Source organism: Camponotus floridanus, unplaced genomic scaffold (assembly GCF_003227725.1).
Source record: "Camponotus floridanus strain SB8 unplaced genomic scaffold, Cflo_v7.5 scaffold37, whole genome shotgun sequence".
In the NCBI taxonomy this organism is placed as follows: Eukaryota; Metazoa; Arthropoda; class Insecta; order Hymenoptera; family Formicidae; genus Camponotus; species Camponotus floridanus.
The window spans coordinates 248160-269396 of record NW_020229514.1 but is presented as its reverse complement, the minus strand read 5'-3'; the positions used below and the strand labels follow the sequence as shown (position 1 = coordinate 269396).

Sequence of the window (21237 nt, the reverse complement as noted above, 5' to 3'; positions counted from 1 at the left end):
TTTGCGTTATAATTCGTCAACTGTCGCGTGTAATTCGTCGGTATCGGTGATTCTGTTCGTCGCGAATTGACTGAATCTGCGCGTAATCGTCGTCTGCCGAATACTAATTCTCGCCGAGATGCATCGAATATTTGATCATTGTATCAATCGCGCGCGTCCGTATTTTATAATTAACTGCGTCAATTGCATCGTCTGCAATATAATTCGCATGCTATATACATATACTTTAAGTATTTCGAACATTTATTAGATTATTTCAGATTTCTGTTTACATCAATTGCGTGAAGTTTGCTGCTTGTTTTCATCCGTTCCGGCACTTCGAGAATCGCAATATCGCTTCTCGATAGATCCATGGTTTCTTGTAGGAAATATCACTCGTATCGAATCATTAGATTCCTCGCGATTGTTGCCGTCTGAAAAGTAAATCGCGCGTGAAAGGTCGCGAGTGTCTCGCGTAAAGTGTCACTTCAATGGATTGCGGGAAATCATTCCCTAATCTTCTCATGCTTTGATGTCTCCTCGTTCGAACTTCAACGGAAGTGATCGAGAACTGATCCGGTAAATATATATCGTCATTTCGATTGATTTAGAGCGATGATATTCTGGTTTTTTAACAAAAAAAAATAATATTTTTGCTGTTAATTCATGTAAATATTTATTACTAGACGCATAATTGGTGATATCAATCGCAGGTTTATTTCTATGGATTCCGACAAGCCTCATTCGATCTTCGCATGCATCAAAGTCATCAAGATGTCTTCTCGTTGAATTGGAACGGAAGCGACCGTACTGATACCTGATTATCAGGTAAGTACATATCGTCGTTTCGATTGATTCGATGCAACGATTTATTATTATATCTTTTTTAGCAGAAAAATGTTTTTGTTGTTGATTTTATTTTCCAATTTAATAAGAATATTGTACAAATAAATCAATTTTTATATTTACATTTTTTTTATTTATTTGTCTGTATCTGAAAACCATTTTTCTGCTTTTATATCTTTTATTTTATATAAAATGTATCTATGTTTGATATATTTTTCGATAGAGCTTAGTCGATAATAAAGCCAGGTCGATACATTATCATCGACAATCAGTCACATCAAAACGCTTCAATTATCCATTAAATCGTAAAAGTTCCTTACCCAAGGAGCTCGGTAAGAAATCTGTAATAATACTTTACCGACGACAATTCATTCTCGAGATGTCGATTATACATGTACATAAAAAATAAAGTACACAAGTGCATAGTTATTTGCAAATATTTCCAATATGTGTAACACGCTATATTTACAATTTTCTTCTGTTTTTTCATCTTATTTCCTGTTACATTATTCATTTGTGCATTTTGATGTGTTTGAATTTCATTGGCTCTAATAAAAATGAGAAATTATAAAATCTTTTTTTTAACAGAAATTAATTTCCTTTTTCATATTTCTATCACACGCATCTATTACTCGACATGCATTATGATAGCAAATAAATATCAGAGATATTAAAGTTTCAAAACATTAATCTGTCAAATGAAAAAAATCTTTCTCTTCCTTCGAGATGAGCGCTGGTTGTTTTCGCAAGGTCCGTATATTTTTTATTTACATTCAGCATATATATCCATTCGAAGAATTTCTGTTCCTGATTAAGGGTGATAAACTGTCAGTGGAAACTTCATTACGACGATGCAAATAGCATTTATCAAAATTTTCGCGTTGTTTTCTCGCGATTGTTCTCGTATCTTTGATTACGAATATTGCCTTTCTTTCTTATCATTATACGTATACACGCTTTAAGCATCAATGATCGTACATACAAACGAGCGCAAACGAGCGTTTGAGCGATATAGAATAGCCAGAATTGTCATTAAGCCCCGTGGATGGTTTCCCATTGGGACCCGTGGGATCTCCCGGCTGCGAATCGCGCACATTCACGCGACAGCGCGTTTACGCGTGCATGCGTACATACAAAAATATGTGCGTGAATGTGTGCGCGTGTACCTCGATTCCCCTGATTCTTATATCGATCCGACAGATCTGATATCATCCAGCGTTATCCCTTGGGCTCGCACTCATCTGCCGACAAAAGAGCATCTGTGCGAGCCGATCCGTAATGCTCTTGCAACCTGTTCACAAGTAGCTTGCCCTATACGCACAGCATGAATTCATTATCAGTCTAGTATAAACATATTGCCTGGATGGATAGGGCGCTGTCACTCAACGGAACCTAGAGTAAAGTTTCTGATCCGAGTCATTTCTGTGTATCGTAACTGTGATCTTAGCCTATTAGTTTTCGCTACGAATCGCGTCCGCATGATGGAAACAAGGTTGACGAATTCGCTTTGTTCATTTTAGGTGCGAAAAATGCGATACACATATATGTGTGTATATTTTTATATCTATATATTTATTTATTTATATTCTGACATTTCAAAATTTAAAATATAAAGCATTTCGTAAAATATAAAAAATAAAGATGTAAAGTATTAAATGTAAAATATTGATTTTTCGGTAAATACTTTAATACTTTGGCACACGGAATAATATGAGATAAATCGATGACGTAAGAACACATAATTATATACTGATAACATATTCATCGATATGATATATGTAGTATCCAATTTATTCGTTTCGTATCAATCTAAAAAATAGAGCCATTGATATCTATTTAATAGTTTTTTTGTTAAATATATAAGAGGAAAGATTTTATACGTTTGCGGATATTTTCCGTTTGCATCTCGGGAAATTTGATACATTCCATTTCAAAGATAAAAGATTTTTGTGATCTATGTGATTGTTATCTTGAAAAATAAATAATGTCATGGAAGCGATAATCGGGATGAGAACGCGATGAGTTTACAGGCAATAGTGTTTGATGATGCATCGAAATGATTGCTGCAACTTATAATATTTTAGCGATAACACGCGCGCGACGAATCTATTCCAGAAGTTATTTTTATCATAGGCTTATACACGCTTATATATTCTTGTCGGTTGCATCTCTGTGTGCATGTCAGTAGCGCGTGTGTGGTCAATCCTGACCTGGCTGTGTATACAGGACTGCGGTGGCAGGTGACGGCGTGTTGTGAACTGCATAATGAATAATGCGAAAGCCGAACCACAAGCCGTTCCTGTCCTTCCACTTGGCTGACTGAATGACAGCCAGTCTAGGAAAAACCACTGATTGGCTGTACATGCCCCCGACTCTCGTGCTTGTCACATCCTGTGTGTGTCTACCTGCGATCGAAATCAAGCTGCACGACGAGACTTGATTTTCGTATTTCTGGGACACGCTATCGGCGAACTCACGATGGATTTTGCAAAGAAACGCCGCCGACGCTTGTAAAGAGAGACGAGAGATGATGAGAGACAAGTATCAAAAATAACATTGTCCCGTGTCTGAGAAATTAAGCGTTATTTTATACCGCAATTGTTACTTTGAAAAACTGTAAATAGCACAATGAACGAAATTCTAAAAATGTGTCTTTTTAAAAATGATGGAAAGTTTAAGAGTAATGCGTTATTGTTAGTTTAATCAAGAACGAAATAATTTCATGTGAAAAAATAGGTCAGCTATTTGTGTAAATGCCCGAATATTTTCTCTCGTCTTGAGATAATAATTTTAATAAATCTTGATCTAACGTCTAAGTTATTTTTAATATTTGACATTGTTATTCCTTACGATTATCGACGACGTTTTGCAAAATTCATCGTGATTTATCAATAATATATAAGATGTCTCGTCAGAGAAATTAGTCTCGAAAAGATTAAATTTCGTCATGCAGTTTGATTGCGATCGTACGTAATTTTGTTTCCAAGCAAATTATATTTAGCGACTGAAAAATCAGTGATACTATTCCTCTATATTATTTTTCGTAATTTGATGAATTAAAAATCGAAAATTATAATTATAGATATAATATGTAAATTGGAGACACAACTACTTGTTAGAAAACTTAAACTTTTCATATAATAAAGCAATATGCGTCGGTAATATATTAAACTTCTCTTAAACATTATTTTATTCAAAATATTGATATAATATAATAACAATACTTATTTTAATATATAAATATTCAAAAAGGATTGATATGTATTGATTTTAATTAGATATTGAAAATATTTTATTCAGCAGATTAGAAAATGCTCGCGAAATCTACAAAGTATCGGAGAGAAAATTTTTTGCGAGAAAAAAGATTATTCTTATTATTTATATATAACTTTTAATAGCATTATTGGGCATTAGTGATACTTTTCACTGTATATAACGAAGCAATACTCGCACAATAGTTTTAGCGATTTAATTTAGTTTAGATAATATGATAAATCGAAATATTTTTAACGACAAGGAAAATTTTGTTGAAAAAAGATCGATCCTTTGATTTGATATAAAATAATTTTAATAGCAATTATCAAAATTAAATAGTTATTAACTTACGTTATCACTGTATATACGAAGCAATACTCGCACAATAGTTTTAGTAATGGAAATTAGAACTAATATCATTTAACAGAAAATATTGTAATGGAACAATGGGTTGTGAAACGAGTCGACCCTTTGATTGCATTAAAATAGTTTAACACTTAACGTATAATCACATAATTACAAAGTGTATGTATATGTGTTAGTACTTTTCAGGATTCCATTAATCTTCAATATTGCTTTTGAATATTGCTTTATATGTTACTTATAAATCTGTTTATCAAATTATCAATTGCAAATTTTATATTTTATTAAAATCTAAATAAATGCCGATGAAATATGCAGAAAAATCTATGTTACAATTGTATGTAATAATACGAAGTGTAATTATAATATATTCAGTTAAAAAAATAATTTTTTAAATAAATCTAAATTTTGTTGAAAAATAATATTAATGTTTACGCGGGAAAAAGTTGGAATTAAAACTAATTTTGTTTAAAAAATTGTAAAGTATATATTAAATTAATATTTTAGTACATTAATATTTTAATATATTACCGACAAAGAATTAAATATTAAAGTAATTAAAAACTCAATAAGATTACAGAGTATTGTCGACTGCAAAGAGATTGATGCGGATAAGAAGGAAACATTTTTAAATCAGTAAAAAAATAATTAAATGTTTACGAACCGATGCTACAGTCAATTAGCACTACGTCTTTACCACAATATTTTTCTTTCGGTTTATTCGCTAATTATCGTAAAGCAAATCTCCGATAATGAATCCACGAAGTGAAATACGTTTTTCGATATTATCCATCTCGTCTCTTACAATGGTGGATAAAAGTGGTTTTCCGGAAAGCTTTCGCGCAAAATTCTTCTTCCGTATCTGCATACCATCGTGCTTTCCGTTTCCTAGAACACTCCTTGCACGCAAATTGGGGTCAACGTGAATACTTAATGGGAAACTGTGGTCGAGCAGGAGTCAAGGTGCAGTGATGGGAGGCAGAGAGGAAAAGGCCGTTTGCCGTTCGCCCGGCGTGCCAACTTAGTTAGGCTGTCTAATCAAACGACTTCACACGGTACATCGGCGATGATGTATGCAAAATGGTTTCCCTCGTTTACAAGAATTTCTTAAAATCATTCACTTCTCACACGATCAAGATATTCCGCGGTCGCTTCCGACATTTATCGCGAACATGGGTTCAACCGCGCGCGTGTTGACGTGTAATTTGTTATATTACTTTTATTATTCTTTTGTTAGCATAGAAAAGCTTGTTTATAAATGGTACAAGTTATCCATCAATTATATGATTATACTAAAATCAAATTAATTATATAATTTGTTCAGTTATTTAACAATCGAGAAGTATAAAATTATTCAAAAATGAAATATATGTATTAATATTATATATTTTATATAAGACAACGCTTAAACAATTTATACAGCCAATGGTATAAATTGAACAATAGTTTCATGAAACGAAAGTAAACTATAAAAAGATGAGATCTCCCCAAAACTAGCCAATAAGATAGAAAAAAACTGAAATATTCATAATTTGAATATTATTTTATATTTTGCATTATATGAAGCGTACTATATACGCAAATCTCTAAGAGGTTATTCTGTATATATCGCATATGGAGAACGGTTCTACACTGAAACAGAATATCAAGAGAGATTGAATTACTCGCATAATAGAGAGTCGTGAATAAATTATTTTAAAGAAGATAAAGTTTCTTTTTTACTTTAGTCAACGCCTTTATCGAATTATAAATAAGCCAACTTATCCTTGGCAGACCATACAACACATTACGGGGCCCCTATTAATATTTATATTAGGATAGCGAATATGGAAATAGATGCACTTCGTATTCTAGTCTTCCATGAAGATTTCGTTGCAACACTCTAGTTAAAAATGCAACATCTTTCTTCGTTACTTTTATTTCTCTCAGTTCTAACCGTATCATCCCAACATTCGAAATACTAAATTAACAAACTGCTTTTAAAAATACAAGCTTGATGTAATAAATTTTCCTCAAGTTACGTATATGTGAATTTTTTTAGCGCAGAAAACAATAATCCCCAATATCGCAGAGTCAATACTCTTTCATTTGGTTTAACTTTGCTTATTTGCATAAAAAAGTATTGCAATATTTCAATATTTATATAAGAAATTATTAATTCTCAACAATAATGTTTTTAACTTGTGTAAATTAATTAAGAAATATAGGAAATGAACGAATTGTTGCAATTAAGAGGATAAGTGCGCATCTTTCAATTAATTTCAAATAATTGCTTTAACCGTAATATGTTTAATATAAACGTTTATCCTTGTTCATTGAAAAAGACATGGATATTCAGTATTATTCCAAAAAATTCGGCCTTACGCGACGACGCACAACGCTGGTCGTAACGAAACCGCCCATTGCCAGTGTAATCGTGAAGGAAAGATGACGCTTATCCTCTAATACAACATTCCGGCCATCCTCGCCATCGTGGTCACTGCAGTCGCATTAGTTAGGACTAACAACGCTGGCGGACAATCAAAAGCTGATGGGCCATGATTCGCTATGATAATGAACCATGAATATCGCATGAGGCGAGTGAGCTGGGGACGCCAACTCCTCGCTTCGCTCGCTAGGCTCCATACCCGTAGCCAATGGTCGGGGTTAAAGGGAACTGAGGTGGGAATATGAAGGGATGGGCAGAGAGAGAAAGAGAGGGAGGGAGAGAAAGAGAGAGAGAGAGTCGAGGCTATCGATGCGCGGTAATGCCTCTGTTGACGCTCGGATTAAAGTCCTTTTCGACACACACGCAGAATGTCACTTCCGTGTGCTGTGCAAGTATCATTATCGATATAATTTCCCGCGAGTAAATAAAAATCTTTATATGTTCGACGCATCGATGGAGAACGCGCTTCTACGATGTGGTTACGATTCCAAAGAAGTTGCTAAATTGCGCTTCACCGTTATTGATCGGAGAAAAAAAATAAAAAAAATAATACCTTGAATAATTATCGAAATTATATGTTAGAGAAAAGATATATATATGTATATAGATATATTTTTTCGCGAGAAAAGTCGTACATATTAACCGTACATAACGTCAACTTGTAATGATCCGCGCGCAGACACGCAGATCTCTAATGATCTCTGCATCACGCAGCATCCTAATTATTACGTCGAGAATCGCGCATGTTCCGATCGCGAGGTATACCTGGAAGCTCTTTGAGGCCGCAAATCCAAGAGACAAACGTTTCTGATTTACGACGTCGAGCCTCGGTTTTCGCTCGTTCATTATTGATCGTTCGTTTATGTTCACCCCGATGCCGGACAAGTTCGAGATAAACTCGCGGCCACAAACGGACCGAAAAATTGAAGTCCGCGCGCGCGAAAGGAGGGCGGGCGTTAAATAAAATAACGCGACCAAGAGAGAAGTAAAGGAGGAGAAAAATAAGGGTCAGGAAAGACCTAGAATCGGGAGAATGAGGAGGGAATGAGAGGAAAGGGGGGGAAAAAGAAAAATAATAGAAATACGTTTATATGCTCGCGAGTTTTTGCGGAGCTGGTAGCGTGTAAGCATAAGTATGTATCTATTTACGAACGAGAAGAGACACTACGGGCGCAGAAACTATATCGGAAGAAACCGCGTTTGCAGTGCAAGACTGAATAGAAACTTGACAGGATCTCTATATTAATTGCCAGACGCTGGCTGGACGATAAGACACGATAGCACGTTTAAAATTACCGTAATATTATAAGATGAACGTTTAAGAACTAATGTAATAGAAGAAATAAATGATGTCTTGAAATTTGGCTTCATACAGTCAAAGAGAAAAGTGTAGCTTGTCAAAATTTCAAATCATATTTTGGTATATTGCTGCAATCTTTTTATTAAATTTACCTTTTTTAAATTATTTATCTATTTAACTTTTTTGAAGTATGCTTTCAAATTTTAAAAATTTTTGTGATAATTTTCTTGATTGAAAATATCAATTATTCTGTTTGTATATATATTTAGATATATATTTTATTGATAAAAATCTCGACTGCATGACTGTGATATTAACTTTCCTTTAAAAAAAAAAGAAAAATATATTAATTTTTTAGTAACAAAGCTATTTTGTAAAGTTCTAGTTATATTAAATCGTACATCATATTTTTTCAATTGTATTTAGAGATATTAAGTATTTAGAAAATTACAGAGAGACCAATTATATATTGAAAGAGAAATAAGGTTTTTAAATAAATTTGCCAAATATAAATGCACTTATTTTATAAAAATTTTTACTTTCGAATTTTGTAATTTTCTAACGCGTTGAGTGCTATGTATATAACGGGCATCGTTGCCTGCTACGATATTCAACGTTATTAAGCCGTCGATTGCCGCGTCAAATATGCTACGTATATTACAACGCATTATTAACTTATTATCCTGTAAATGTCGATTAGTAAAACTTTTCATGTTTAAGTATCATTTATTTTCTAATTATTGTTTCTTTATTTTAATGGCACGCCATCGATCTCGGTAAATATAATAATCAATATCAGGTCAAAAAGAAGATTAACAGAATATAAGTTACAATTTTTGTATAATTATCGTAATATTATTAAATTATACAATATGTTGTAATTAATTCAAGCAGATAACATTTGTTAAATTAGAATTTTTAATTAAAAATCGCAGTTAAGAAATATTACGGCATAATCGTTGATCGATATTAACGAAAATGGAAACGTATCGTCGAAATTTGCGGTAGTCAATTTTGCGAAAGATGGAGCATCTCAGAGAGGAAGAGAGAGATCGATTGAGGGAGGAGGGGCACGCCCCTTACCAAAAAATATAATACAAATATATTTCTTTCTCTCGGTGGTGTGATCCGTGTTAATAACGAGACCAGCGATACCCGAATGGAGAGGTCGACGATGGGATAAAAAGGGAGAAATCGCGGGAGAAAAAGGGGAAAGAAGCGGTGGGCCGTCGTCGCCGCGGAATATGCGTGCACGCGATGCTGAAGGCTAGAGTGCGTGCGTACATGCGTACAGCGTGCGTGCGTACGTGCGTGCGTGCATGCGTGCGCGCGCTCTATAAGCATCATACCACTGTTCAGCCGCCGCGTTTCGGAGCAGCGGCGGCGAAGCCGAATGACTGAGCGAGGGTGCGGGCCCGCGTGGCCCGCATTGGCTGCTGAATTATATATGAATGGAGCGTAAGGGCTGTTGCCTAGCAACCGCATACACCGCGTTAAGACAAAATGGAGAAGCACGCAGCATCCGCGCGGCTCCCGCCTCTGCCCCTCGTCTCTCTCTCGCTCGTTCTCTTTCTCTCCTTGTCTCTCTCTTTCTCCCTTGAAATTTTTTTCTCGCTTACATCGCTCATGCGCGATCTTGGAGCCGCTTTGAATCGCAATTGCTCGACGAATTATCGGGATTGTCAAGTTGATGCCGAAAGATTGACTCGCGAACGATCATTGATTGCATTCTTGAATCAGGAGTTGGATAATGGGTACGCTACGTTAAGTTGGCGCAAAAGATTTGTTATTCTTTTATTAAGTTCTGTCTTAAGCAAAGTTACTGATTTGTGAGTCTTGAAGATTGAAAAACTTCTTTCCAACTTTAGATTATACATTTTCTTTATCAAGTAAAAATGTAAAAAGAGAGAGGGAGAAAGAGATCTGGAACCATTACTGGAAACTATCTATTCTCTGCGTTCGTTCGATTACGACGTACGAGAGTTGCAAATAAAAATCACGCAATCGCGACTTAATCCAACGCGCGTATCGATTATCCCGAATATAATTTAGTGAAAAAATAATTTACTTACGCGGGAAGATAAATTCGTATTTCGAAGCAACGAGTATTCACAATGCATCGGTCCTTTCCTACATTAACGCGTATGGCGCGGTCTTTTTTGCATCCGCTATTTCTACTGTTTTACGTGCGTGAGTATTAAGCTGATAAGTAGACGTATATTTGACGGGAGCAATGCGCCTCCATTAGCAAGCACTACGCCGATCCCTCCAACCCCTCTTCTCCCCCGCGCTCCATTATATCTGAAGTTCCTATATAGCGTAGGATGAGCCAGGTACCATTATTATGCCGAAAGTGTGCATTATTCGCCGCTCTTTTCTTCGACATACACATATATATGTATATAATATATTTTCTCTTTCTCTATCTCTTTGTCTCTATGAAGATATGATTATGTTACTAATGTTAGATATTACTAATCGAAATCAGACTTGCTACCAATAAAAATATCGATAATATTACCACGATATTTGAAATATTTTAATATATACATTTATAGATTTTAAATCTTCAATAAATACTATAAATTTTGTATTTTTTTTATAAAGTATAAAAAAGTTTCATTAAATTTTTAATCCATAAAATTGCATTGTTCTTTTTTTTTAAATAAAAAATAATATTTTATTGGCTCTAATGTATATGTACATACATATATGTATATACATATACACATTTTTCATTATAAGTTTGCGGTCTCTATCAAGTAAGTTAAACGCATGGTGAATCATCGTAGATAAAGTTACGCTCTTCTTTTACGGAGAGGACATTCCCTCTTACATTTCCTCTTACTTTTTCTCTCCTTCGTAATCCATTTGAACTGATCTTCTCGCAACCTTTTTCACCCACCGGATCACATCACAGATCAGCGCTACGTCTTGGTGACACATATCAGAATAGCCGGGAGTCCCATACGGCAACATCAAGCCGATCATCTCAAATTACAAAGAGTATTGGAAACGGATTTATTTCAGCGCCCTTTTCCATTCTATTATGGACTTAATAGCGTGTGATATAAAATGCAGAGATATATATCTTCTTAATGTCTGGTCATCTCAAGTGAATATAAAATACTCAGCAATATATGTTTACGAAAAAGTTATCGATAAAATATATTTTTCTTAAATTTTTAACCTTGTCTTTAAAGATTCTTTATAAGTCTTTATAAGATTCAGTTTTGTGTGAAAGCAATTCCTCATTATATCCATGCGTGCACATGTTGAAAAAATAAATTTACGTTAAAAAATATGTGACACATGTAGAAATATTGATAATGGAACGCGCGCACAATTACGCGGGAGTATCTATTACGAGAGAAAACGCGTCCGCCACGCAAGTCAGATTAAAAGGGTAATAATCAAATATGGTACACTTAATTCCACTGTATCCCCACATAATTCCATGGAAAATACATTTCTCCCCCAATCTGAAGACCCCCCATCCGGGCTGTTAAATATAATCTGGTACCGCGTTTGTTACTTCTTACTCTCTTCCATCTCCTCCTCGCAATATTCGGAGTTCCCAGTTTCCTCGCGTAGGCTTTGTAGGCGCAGAACAAGGGGTTAACCTCCTACATTATTCAGCCGTTCATTATATATGAATAAATTTTCGAGTAATGCCGAGATAAAGCTGCCAAGTTTTAGGTACCTGCCCCGCTTGAATATTTAGGAGACACTGTCACGCAGTACCGTTATGCTCGGTCTTCTTCTTAACTTTCGCAGATTCATATACATATTAGACGTTTTTCACCAATACGCGTCAACCGATACTCTCTCGTCGTAATTTTCAAAATGTCATCCATTTATATATATTGCATTGTTTCTCTATAAAACTCTACATTTCACTTGAATATCTTTTCGCTATCTCTTCAAATCTCAAAAATTAATTCGTCTTTTTTTGTGAAGATCGATTTGAAGCGATGCGCTTTTAGCATATATAACTATTTAAACCGTATCTCTAAACTTTCCGACTGTGTTACACGTTACGTGCAGCATCATCGCATTCGCGGGATGCGGAGAATGTCGCGCGCGCGCACACAAAGTCGATAATCATTACTCCCGACTAATTTAACGTAGCGATAACGGGACGGCAACAGACGGGGTCAATAGAAATCCGCCGACGGAAATCAAAGTAGGGACACTTAATTGTGCAGAGGGACGACAGCGAACGAGAGATAGAACGACAAGAACGTCTGAAAGAACGCGCGAATCGAGGGACGGCGACAGGTAGAAGTCGAAAGGGGATAGATACGCGCGGACTCAAAGGGGACAGACGAGGGGGGGAGAGAGACGGCAGGGATAGATGGGTCGAGAAGTCAGCTCCTCGCACAAGAGGACTTCAGGCGACGGAAGTGGAAAAAGAATCATGACTGCGAGTCCGGCGATCAAAACAGACATATTCGATATACACACACATAAACACACACACCGGATAGAACATGGGCCAGGTTGGCGCTACCGCGAGTCAAGTTTCAGAGACCGAGCAACGTAGTTTTCCTTCTTCTAATGTCACGTCACTACCTAGAAAAGAAACGCATTAATCTTTTAAGAATATTGGCTGCCTGGCCCGCGCGCAGTAATTCCCTGGGTAAACCGACGTTGCCTCGTTTGACCATTCCAACGAGTTTTATACACGTACTCGACGAGTATCACGTCACGACGTTGGTTTTATTTCGGCACTGTAGTTTTTACGGCTGCAAAATTTGTCATGTGTTGCTACAGCTATAATTTGAATCAAACTCATTAAAAATATACAAGAGTTCAGAATAAAAAAACAATTTTTTCTCATAAATGTTGTTAAGGACGTAAAAAATATTTAATACGTATTTAGATCTATATCACGCGGATGTATATATTATAGAAGTTAAATAAACTAAAAAGAATATAAAAAACTGTTACACCCACACACATTAGAATTGTTGGAACTTAATAAAAATATTTTTTACTTTTATATGTAGTTAGATCTTCATATATTCATATGTTCATATATCCATTCTAAATCTTCATATGTCCATTTAAAATTATTGACCGTTAGATGTATTTTCTAAATAAACATAATTTTTGGAAGAATTTTGATAATCTATATCTATCCATGTGAAACAATTTCCGATAACGTCAAGAGTTTCTAAAATTATCAAACAAATAAAAAATATTTATAGTTATATACTAATACATATAATGTATACATAGTTTACACAAAAAAATTATGGAAAATCGATCGTAAATTTAAAGATAATATACATCTTTCTCCGTACAGGGAATATTTGAAAATTACACGCGCAAAGTTATTACATTTTGAGGAATATCACAATTTTTATTATAATGTTTAATTGAACGCGGCTAGTTTTAAATATTAGGCACTATTTTACTAACTATATAAATCAAGAAAGACTCGTCATCTATTCTACTCTATCAATCAGAAGTTTAATTATTTACCCTATTATCTGTCATATGGATATCGATAGCCCGTCCGATGCCAAATAGCCTTTGACATTCGATTTCACCGAAACGAAACTTATATACGTATCGATCAGAAATTATAAGTTGTTGCAATGCTTTTTGATAAAAGCACGGAAATGCGATTATTGCGTCCGCGTTATCGGTCAAAAAACAAAAAAAAAAAAGAAAAGGAGCAAGTGTTAATAAATTGACAGCGAAGGGCGATTTTGGAGTAGTTAGAGGGACAGAGAAATATAGAAAGGGCGAAGGGTTTCAGCCGAGATGTATATTTTGAATACATATAAAGGGGGCGACAATACGAGTTTTGCATTATACGGGGATTATCAACCTGTTCGGTCCCATTCCACGTTCAACAGATAAAGAAAGAATGAGAGAGAAGGAACGAGATAGGATATGATGGCACATAGAGACCGAGGCAGAAACGCGTGTCGTGAAAGTAGGGTGGATCGAGAGAGTTGCGCTGAGAAAGAGAGAGAGAGAGAGAGAGAAAAAGAGAGAGAGAGAGAGAGAGAGAAGGGGGTTCTCTCGTCCCGAGTTGGCGCGTGTGATGCGGGGGCTCGAATAAGGCATACGAGCACGTACGCGCTGCATCCTCTTGGGACACGGCCGCTCTTTATGCTCGATATAATACCGCTCTCTCAAAACATGCATACTTCTCTACGGTTCTCTTAACGTGTGCGTCGCGACGCGACTAGACGTTTCGAAGCGTTATGGGGGCGTTCCATGTGTGAGCGAGCGTGTGCGCGTGTGTGTGATGCAACAATATAAAACAGTCTACTGATGGACGGATAGACGTGTGCATGACCGAGCGTGTAACCTCGTCGTGTGTTACACACGCGTGTGCACACATTTCTACGGGAAAATAGCTGCATGCCTCGCACGTGTTTTGATGGACGCGCGATGGTATATACAAAGTTAACTGCAGACATTTATTTGACGGGTCGAGCATCTTAATTTTCTAACTTTTCGATTTTTATACGATTATGAGAGTTATTTTTTCATGTCAAAAATAAATAATTATCTGGGAAAATATTATCGCAAAAGATAACTAGTTTGTTTTTTTGCTTCTCGATAATGTCCGAAAATTGTGTGGAATAATTAAGACTGGCACGTTGTTAAGTCGAGATACGAATTAGTTAATATTGTACTATATATTGTCAAATTTTCGTGTTGCAAAATTTAATAAGCAACAATTGGAATCACTTCTTGGTCATTATGAAACAAAACCGAGCGACCGTCTTTAGTCCGTTAAGCAGCGACATTGGGAGAAACGTCGCGGATAAATGTGGAGGAGAGTAGGTGGAATAAGGAGGGTTGGAGGTTTTCTCGTCGATACATTATACGCTTTGAAGCGTCGTCGGAGAAAACTCTCTCTCTCTCTCTCTCTCTCCCTCTCTTTCTCTCTATCTTTGGTCTTATCCTATTACAGTCAAGCTTGGCACTTTCTAGCTAAGTCGAAGACAAGACCCCTTCGCTGCTCCCATTTAGTAATCCCCGACGTTGGCCGGGAGTTTACAAGGAATATTTAAGTCTCCCGCTAAGCTAGGATTAAGCGAAGGCAAACACTTTGATTAGCGAAGACGAGCTCTTGTGTTTTTACCTTATGGCTGCGTCTTTCAACCGCCACCAGCAATTGGGCCCGCGGATTAACGTTAACAATTCTCGGTAATCGTAAGAGGCGTAAGATAAACGCCTTAGAACGCAGAAAAATAAGCCCGTAAATTCGTCGAATATTTAATGTGAATTATAAGAAATACGTTTTATTCTCGCGAACATATTAATAAATAATTAATGCCGATTTACGTCGATTGTACGTATGCAAACATTACTAAGAAATGTTCGACTTTGCGTTTATTTATAAAATAATGAGATAAAAAAGCTCATGTAATCAATTTTTTTTTACTTGTAATATCATTAAATTAATACATTTTTGAATAAAGAATATATACCATGGGCGTTTTTAAAGTATTTGAACAAATTTTACGATTTTATTTTACTTGATTAAAATTTAGTATGTATATTCTTTTCGGAAATTTAATTAAGCATCTTCTTTAATTTTGAGTTTTTAATTTTATATTTTTAATTTTATATCTTGACTTTAGATAAAATATGTGATTAAAATTTGAATAAAAATTCAGTTAAAATCACTTGCAAAATAAAATTTTGTTATTTATTTTCATCCATGAAGTTTAATATGTGCTGAAAAGCTTTTCATTTTTAACTATTTGTAAAATCTGTTGTAAAACAATTATTCATTTATATAGGGCGTTCACTGAAACATGGTAAAATCAACAAGAGAAGATGATTCTTTGTGAAAAAAAAACAAATAAAAAATGTAGATTATTTTTTTTTTCAGAATAACCAATGTGAATAACCAATAAAATAATCTATTTTACATTTTTTATTTATTTTTTTGCGCGCAATAACTTTCTTGTTGCTTGTATCACAATTTATAGAACATCCTATATGGATATTCTGTATGAATTGAATACAATACATTTTTTTAAATACATAATTTTCCCATAATATAGAGAACGATATTTTATAGCATACTCTGTATTAATCATTCGATACGTATGTGTTTAGCAAACCGTGAAACAATCATGCGATAATTTCACAAATCTAAATAATATTACTCAATTTTTTTGCATCCCTCATTCGCTCGTAACCCTGTTTAAATCAATTTTTCTCTCTCGACAAAACTGGTCTTAATTTTTCGCTTTACGGAGCCACGATGTTTTATAATAAACGTGCCAACTAAGACAGCGGTGGGCAACGAGGGTGGAAGAAAGTACTCTCCTGCGGCGACAAAAAAGTTCATATTTTTTCAATTACGAGACGAGCGAGGAAGTGAGGGTAGATTCTCGTTGAGGCGAGAGGGTCTTTCGACGCCATTAACACTCTCGTAAAAATACGAAGGACCGTCGTCCTTGTCGCATCAACTCTTCCATTTAAATATGAAATCAAGTACTGGTGCAAGATGGAGATAGAAAGTATCTAATAATATTCAAAAATTCATTTTTCTCGCATTAGTTATTTAAATTAATATACGAGTCGAAAATTTTTTACTATTTATATATTCCTTTTTTTTTAATGTGAAATAAATTTAAAAAACTAATTTCTTGCACGTACGATTTCAATCAGAATATCATAAAATTATAGTGTAATTACATCTTACGATCGGTTAGAAAATTTCGAATTAATTGGTTGAAAAATTTAGAATTTCTACTAATGTATTTTGTTTTAAATAAACGCAATTTCAAACACTCTCTTAGACAGAACGCGTCAGATGTAAATGCGGTCCATTGACTGCAAACGGGCGGAGTCAACCACGTTTGACGTGGTGTTCCGCGATCTCTGGATTTTCCCAGAGAAATCGAAGACACTCGGCGTTCGGCAAACGACGAGCGACAGGCCGGGCGACAGCCGGGCATCAGGAAGGTATCCAGGAGTGTCGGCATTTGTGTCGGGCAGTTGGTGGAAGCCGGTAGGGGCGGTTTTCGGGAAGAGGGTTGTGATGGAGCCCGCATTCGCGCGCGCGCGCGCGAGAGAGAGAGAGAAAGAGAGAGAGAGATGGGCGATTGTGTTCTGTGCGTCATGTATAATTCACGTTCATCGCTCGGGTCTCGCGTCGGCAACTCCGGGCCCTCTCCCCGTGTGCTCGTGCCCGTTATATCTGTTGCAGTGGCTCGTGGAGAACGATATATCCGACCCCTCACTGTCACGACATCTTGAAGACTCTTCCCTTCGCTCTCACGTTCTTCTTTACTGCCTCTCTCTCTCTCTTTGTGTTCTTGCCGAGACCCCCTCCCCTCCATTCCTCGCTTTTACGCACCGCGTCGCGACGCTCTCGTTCTCTTCTCGGCTTCTGCCATTCTCGTTGCGCAGCGCTACTCGCTGGCCGCACACATTCATTCCCTTTCCAGTCACATCCCTTTTTTACTCTCTCTTCCTTCGGTCAATTTTGCGTGTCAGAGAGTCTTTTGTTCAGGGGGTGGGTGAAAGAGGAGGGACAGAAGGGCACGTATCCGAGCGGTCGAACAATGTCACATAACTCCCGACAATTCTACGCTCTTTGAATCATTTATGAGGATTGTCATTGTATCGCAATAACTTTTGTGACGTGATCGCCGGGACTAATATACTGCAATTTCTCAGGAAAGTTTTCTGTGCTCGTCATTTCCCGTTGTCATTATCAACGAGATTGTAACACTGGTTTAAGTATCGGCGGAAGTGTAATAGAGTTTCAAAAGTTTGTGCATTGTTAAATGTATTATTATTTTTTCGACATTTATTTGGAGATCTCACTCGATAGTGATTTGAAAACTTGAGTATTTCTTCAGATAAATAGAGCATATATTATAACATTAAATTTTGAATATAAATTATGCAGAATGTCTCAAATTTTTCATTTATGAATTCTTTGATTTAATTTATAATCGATTTTTTTTAGACAAATAAATTCGATCGTTCAAGAATTAAATAAATAAAGTTTTTATAGTTTACTTATTTATGAATTATTCTAAAATTTATATAAAATTTTATCTTTCGTGATATTTTATTCGATATAATTATAGATATTTTATTCGATATAATTATAGATATTTTTATATTATCTTAGCTCACATCATGATATACATGGAATATGATGTATATAAATATTAATAATTTCAAAATAATTTGTTATTATTGCTATCATTGTTGATTATTATATGTACATGAAATGTAGAAATGTATTTCAAATCAGCGCTACATTTGATTCATAATGTATTAAATATCATATGTGTAATATATCATGATGTTAAAGCGTTGATAATAAACAATTGTTAATAATATATTGGGATGCCTTTTGATATATCGAATCTAAGTTTACTGCATCCTGTTTATTTCGTTGTTGTGCCAGTCTCCATAATTTCAAATAATCTCTCTTTTAAATTTTCAAAAAAGCATTTCTTTTATATTAGTTAAGGATATCACTAGATATTTATTTATTTCAAATCTTTTGTGATAAACTATTTAATATGTGTAAGACAAAATGCATATGGAAACTTTATATTCAAAATAACAGATGTCTAAGATACACTCCCTGTAAAAAAAATATAAAGTTATCGACTTTACTATGGTAAAGAAAGATATTTTTAAGCACATGACGTGCAAAACATGGAAAATGTAATTTTGCCCGAAAAAAGTACATTCCGACTGATTGGTTCTGGCGCAGACGGTTAAATGTTCCCGAATCAATATTTAACAGCTATAGTCTGTTCTACTTTTAACTTGGTTGCTAATACAGTGGTATTAGTAACTCTAACAGAATGACGCTAGACACTGAACTATCTAATACCGTTGCATTTAAGTCCATTATACTCGTTTATTCCTTTTATTCATATAAAACGATTCCATTTTAACATTAACGATTATTATATCAAACATTTCGGAAGGATTATAAAGTAACAGACTATTTTGCAAAACTGCTTTTTTACAATAGATGTGTGTATATTATATTCGATGCGATTATATCTGTTTTATTGCTGAAACGCTATCGACATTATTTCTAATATGATATTAGAAAATATATCATCCCCTCAAAAATATTTTAATATTTTATAATATTTTAATATCTTAATATTTATATATATAAATATAACTGATAATATATATACAGATATATAAACACACATCTTTGAAATAATTTATGTAAATAGAAAATTATTTTCTTTTACAACAAATAAGCTTTATATATATATATATATATATATATATATATCTTTTTGTGCACACAATAAAAATATTCCACAGGATAATATATTAATATTCTTAATCCATTACAATATTTCGAGGTAATACATTAATCTATCTCTAATAGTTTTATTATTCCAAACTTTTGATTTATATTTAATATAGTAATAACTGTAGAAAAATAAACAAAAATAGAAAAATAAAAAAATAAAAAATAAATATCGAGCAATTTATATAAATAAATAATGTAGAATATTTTTATATTATTATATTTACCTGTCATTAAAATCAAAATTTTATATATATAAATAATCAGATAGTCAGAGAAATATGTATATACATTGTCAGAAAAGATTTTAAGTCTTTAATTATTTTATGTGTCATTTCACATATAATAATCGTGTATTTTTATATAAATCATATATACATATTTCTTTGGATCTGTGACCTCGAAAAGTAAAAAACAATTTTTCACTTATAGGTATGATGTAAAACGTAATTGTAGAAAACCATTGTAATCTGCAAGGTAATCACCTGATGTCTCCTTGATCTTCGTTTCTGTTCTCAATCACTTTTTCGTGGCACAACACTCGTCAAAACACAGTTAATTACGATTATCCGCGCATTAATTAGCACTAATTTAAAATACGATCGCGCGATACTTTATACGGCACTTTCGGTCAATGCGCACTTTATTATATCTCGTGAAAGTAGTGGCACAATTATCCTTACGATTATACTTAATGCATTGCAATATCTTTTTACTCAGAATTGGAATATGTGCCTTTATTGATTTAAAATGACATCGGTTATCGGTTTATTCTATTTAATATCACGCGAACCGAATTAAGAATTAATTAAGACGTGATTCGAAAAAATATATACAATATATAATTGAAATAAATGATTATTATTAATAAACAATCAATATATTATGATTTCTATTACTTGAATGATTCGATTTCATGATCGATGTATTATTTTCGCTCTAAAACAATAAACAAATTATCTGTATTTAAAGCTGGATAAAACCTTTAAAGCGCGACGCGAAATACATTCGAATCTAAGCAAAGTCCAAGATACAATTATCGCTCGTAAAGAGAGATCTCAATAAAATGATATTTTATGTCTTTTATCGTCGCGGTTCTTATCTGAAATCTATAAATCACACAAAATATTCACGTCGATAAGCAGTCGATTTGTTTCAGTACGAATTCGCATCGCGAGAGTTAATTAGTCGATGAAATTGATAGTTGTTGATTTTGAAAATCAATAAGGAAATGATATCGCGCTCAGCATCTCTTCATACTTGTCGCGATGTTTTGAAGGAAACTGCGAGGTGTGCGTCTCGCGCTCTCCGCCGGGGGGGTGAGTAAGGTTACGGTATGTATACAAGGTCACGCGTCATTCGCCGCTAAGACGTGTGTTGTGTCGGTTGAGCCGGTGTGAATTTCTTGCATTTCTTAGCGTTACGAAATATTTAAAATGTTATAAAGTAAATTCATGCGGTGTATATTCTAATCTTTGAACTTCTTAAATTATTAACGAACGGTATATCTCTCTTTTACTTCACGTTACTTAAATTACATTCGACTATACTCGATATTATTTCTTTCTCGTATTATTGTAAGCTGAAATCCAAATATAATTAGCACATTATGATTAAACTGGTGAAAAATTTCATGCGCGATGCGAGATGCAACATATATTCAAAAAAATACAAGTATTAAAGAAACTAATTTACCTTAAAGATTTCGATAAAACGATGATTCATTTAATAATTGTTTGTAGTTGTTTCGCGATTAGTATTTGAAAA

At 34.5% G+C, this 21237-nt stretch overlaps 1 protein-coding gene across 1 annotated transcript in view; it reads left to right on the top strand.

Moving 5' to 3' along the window:
• The first annotated feature begins 378 nt into the window (after positions 1 to 378).
• LOC105258784 (beta-galactosidase) overlaps positions 379 to 21237 on the top strand; it is a 111962-nt gene continuing 91103 nt past the window's right edge. The window contains exons 1-2 of the mRNA XM_011270292.3: positions 379 to 558; positions 693 to 807. The gene's annotated coding sequence lies outside the window, so the exon portion shown is untranslated. The remainder of the gene's footprint in view (positions 559 to 692; positions 808 to 21237) is intronic.